The 4,168-nt window shown below is 38.4% G+C and overlaps 1 protein-coding gene across 1 annotated transcript in view; it reads left to right on the top strand.

The window, feature by feature from the left end:
• LOC103356846 (chloride channel protein 1) overlaps window positions 1-4,168 on the top strand; it is a 56,266-nt gene that overhangs the window by 41,864 nt on the left and 10,234 nt on the right. The gene's annotated exons all lie outside the window — the stretch shown is intronic.

Here is a 4,168-nt window from a genome sequence, read left to right as displayed (position 1 = left end):
TAACTGATAAAGCAGAAGAAAAAGGACATGTGTCAAAAAATGTACCTGATTGTGCCACCCAGTAGAGCCCCTTGTTTAACATTGTAGCGAACCGACAAGGAAGTTTGTATCCCTAGCAGGAACCTAAGCCCGATCATTTGTTTACATCTGCTGTCCAATCAATTTGTTCTTCATATAGTAAATAATACAAGATTAGCAAACTTTATATTGATCATTTGCTCATATTGCTGGCAAAACTGCAGATATATAATAGAGATCATAGAATTAGTTGTTATTTATGAAATTTAGAGTATTACAGTGACGTCTTGCTGTGACCTTTTTTTTGACTTGATCAGCTTAATGTGCCTCTCAGAGTACTTTGTCATGATGCCTCGTTACTCGCTAAACCCCCAACATGCACCTGCCCACCTCCTATGGTTGCTACGGTAATCCACATGGAGAGGCTCCCCCAATGCTGCAACAAGGTACTACAGCTAATCCACAATACTCCCCAGGGCTGGATGAATATGTTGGATTCATGTTTTCTCATAAACATTTTGCACAGTCCTTTTTTTTAACACTATGGATCTTGTCTGTTATATTTAGTTGCACTTGCTTGTCATTTCCTTCTTTCCCACCTTTTGCTCACACGTTGTTATGTGTCTCACCGTTATCACCACCGATCATCAATTCGTAGAATATGTTGAATCAGGGCTATACACAGTTTTTGACCCAAACATCTGACTAAGATCATACAGAATCGTTCAATGGCACGACGAGTGCTCAAAAACTCTACAGGGTAACTTTCCTTTTGACCCACAGAATGACTTCAACGTTAAAATTATTTATTAAAATAACTCTTTTTCCTTCACAGATTCTTTTGTTCTGTGAGGAATGTCTTTGTCAAGATTGACAAAGTAATTTTCAATTTTTTTCATGCTTGAAGGTGGTTTGAAGGACACGGCACAGCGATCTCTGTCTGCACACAGAGGGATTAACTACAGGAATTTTGTATGAATTTATGCTTCAGTGTATGAAATGCTCAAACCACAATTACATCAGTCCTTGGTGTAACTTTTTGTGCACTCCATGAAGACCATGTAAAGGAAATTCAGGGATTCGTCTCTAAACACATCATACATGCCAGAAAATAACTACTGAGAGCATGTTAAAAGACCATGAACTATGTAGTAGACGACTGCTTTGGGATCCTGCAGGTCCTGCTGGACCCAACAAAGATCTCGCAGAAGCAGGTGGTTTTGCTGGTGGGCTTTGAACAAATAAACTGCGAGTCACAGGATTTACCTCAACCAGAAAGTTGGAGTCAACACGTTCATTTAAAAAGAGGACTGAAGTAGGTTTTTGCAATGCAAAAGCAAAGCAAGGCAAGTCTGACGTGTGTAAAGGTCCTAGTTGTTACTGACAAAGACAGAAAAGAGCTGAACAAAAAGTGTTACGATACAATGGGCACAAAACTGCCACCTTTGGGTTAATGCGACACCTGCTTCATTCACCCAGGTCAAAGTAAATTTTTTTTGAAGATAAGCTCCTCTTCCTGCACATGTTAAACAACATGCTATCAAGACATGTATGAAATGTGCATATACTGCCCAAGAATAACAAATTCTTATGAGTTTAATTGTAAATTTGAAACGTTATTACCAACAGATATGCATTTCTTTATTAATTCTACACAGTATAATGACGTGTTTTCCCTGCGGGAAAGGAGAAGACACCGGATCAATGACACTTTACATTGTGTATACAAGCTTCAGGCGCAGGGCTCTGCTATGTAGGACTGAATTGTGGAGTTAGACTGTTTTTCGTTATTTTTGTTTTCATGGTTTTGGCATGACCCTTCTCCCTACGGATACATCAACTACAGCCCATTAGCATCCGTGTTTATTTGTTACACCTACCAGCCAACAGTTTGCAGCTAGCTTTGCAAATGCATCTTCTCTAGATGCCAGAATTTGCAGAACAGCTTGGCTTCTGTTATTAAATTTCCCCAGACTGATGAGATGAAGAAGAGGTGGATTGATTTAGTGAGGAGCCACAATGGTAAAGCACTGAGGATCAGCACCTGCTTTGATTTTACACCAACTAATATTACCGACGAAGATTTAAGGATAGTCATGACTGAATAAAGATTGAATTAAATTTAAATGACAGACAAAATTACAGACATTAGTGATGAATGAACTGACCGTTTCCTGTCCTGCCAACATCCGCCACTATCAGTACATGCCTATCAGTGAGTGTAGGTTTCCTTGTGTGCTTAGCTTATTACAGTATTATTTCATCATGACAAATTTTCCATATCTTAAGTTTATCTAACATTGTTGATTTAGTTAGAACTCAGGTCCATATGTGCAATTAGTACTGTTCTTTTGTGCTCATGTGAAAGCTGTCAGTCAGCCTTCAGTGGAGAGAATGCTGCTGATTTTTTTTCACTGTTCTGAAACCTAATTCATGTACTTTCCAGTTTGTTTGAATCATTTAAACTTGTCTTTGAAGTTAATAACAGTTTTCTGTGGTATGACATACTTATAACACATTTACTTTACAGACTTTAATCAGCACAAGTGTCGTGCACACCAGCATCTCCTCTGTACATTCATTCAGCAGCCTCGTTTCCATCACCATTTACTGCAGCCTTCACTGGGGGGGAAAAAAGGAGAATGTTTCAAGTGAACATGAAAAAATTCTAAGAAACAGAGAAAATCTCATCAATTTCTTCCATTTTTATTCAAAACATTTATTGTTCAACACATGTAGTAATGAATAATGAAATGAAATTACTCAGAAGGATGCCCTGGAGTTGATTACACCGCAGTGTAAATTCACCGTAGAGAAGAGTTGATGTTTTTTGTCACAGGTATTATACAAGCAAAGAAGCTTATAAATGGAATTCAGCCCCACAAGCAGTCGTCAGTCAAGGCTTTTGTTGCCGTTCCCGCAGTCAGCTCCTGAAGTTGTTTACTTCTGTAACATCTCATTCAGCCGAGGATGTGGATAACCTTGACGGAGGGTTAATGGCACATAAACGCTCCGCGAGGACTTGGGTTTATTCACACGGTGTAGTCTCACTAAACAGAGAGAGGCACAACAGCTTTTCATTTTTTGCGTTGTAGCTAAACACAACATTTTGTGTTGTAGCTTTTGATTTCACTTAGTGCTTGAAATTTACATGCATCGCACACAAATTGCTTGTCTGTTGGAAAATAATCAGCTACAGTTTTGATTACTAATAAACAGTTAAAGTAATTTTTAAGTTAAAATGCACAAATTGGGCAGCTGTGGCTCAGGTGGTAGAGCGGTTGTGCTCTGACCATAAGGTTGGTGGTTCGATCCCCGCCCCCTCCACAGTCGAAGTGTCCTTGGGCAAGACACTGAACCCAAAGTTGCTCCCAATGGCAGGCTAGCGCCTGCATGGCAGCTCTGTCGCCATTGGTGTATGAATGTGTGTGTGAATGGGTGAATGAGAAAACATTGTAAAGCGCTTTGAGTGCCGCAAAGGTAGAAAAGCACTATATAAGTGCAGACCATTTACAATTTACAAAATTAACATGTTTCAGTTATTTAATGATACAAATGTTGGGGTTTTTTTGGTCCTCTGATAGTAAGCTTTGCATTTCTGACTGTTTGATAAGAAAAAAGGGACTTCAATCTGTCAAATTTAGATTTAATAAATGTGAATTTGCATTTTCTCAACCACTGGATTTATTATGAATGGTTGCTCCTTTAGATTTAAGGGTTGCCATTTAATAGATCAGATTCTAGTCATTATCACTGTAATTTCAAACCATATATCTACTTCATTTGATGTGTCTTTGAATAAAAACTGTTCAGACTGCACGTCATTTTAGCCCCTTTTAGGCATGCATTTGTCTCCGTTAGTCTTCTGTCATCTGAATGCTGGCTTTTCTGTAAAAGCTGAGACAACAGTCTTACTTAGTCAAACCCAGAAACATTTCACTTTGAACATGACAGAAGTCTGAACTGCATGAAGTCACATTAACAGAGACATACTTGCGGTTCTGTTAGGTAATTGGAAGACTTTTTCCACATTTCAACACCAGTATTGGTTCAGAGAGCAAAAGACAAAGATTGAAAATCACAAAAACATTTTTCTTGTTCAGTTTGCTTTACAATTTTACTAATATTACAAACTATAATGTTCAAAAAA

This window comes from Stegastes partitus, unplaced genomic scaffold, assembly GCF_000690725.1.
Source record: "Stegastes partitus isolate 25-593 unplaced genomic scaffold, Stegastes_partitus-1.0.2 Scaffold224, whole genome shotgun sequence".
Classification (NCBI taxonomy): domain Eukaryota; kingdom Metazoa; phylum Chordata; class Actinopteri; family Pomacentridae; genus Stegastes; species Stegastes partitus.
This window is presented reverse-complemented; position numbering and strand designations above follow the sequence as displayed.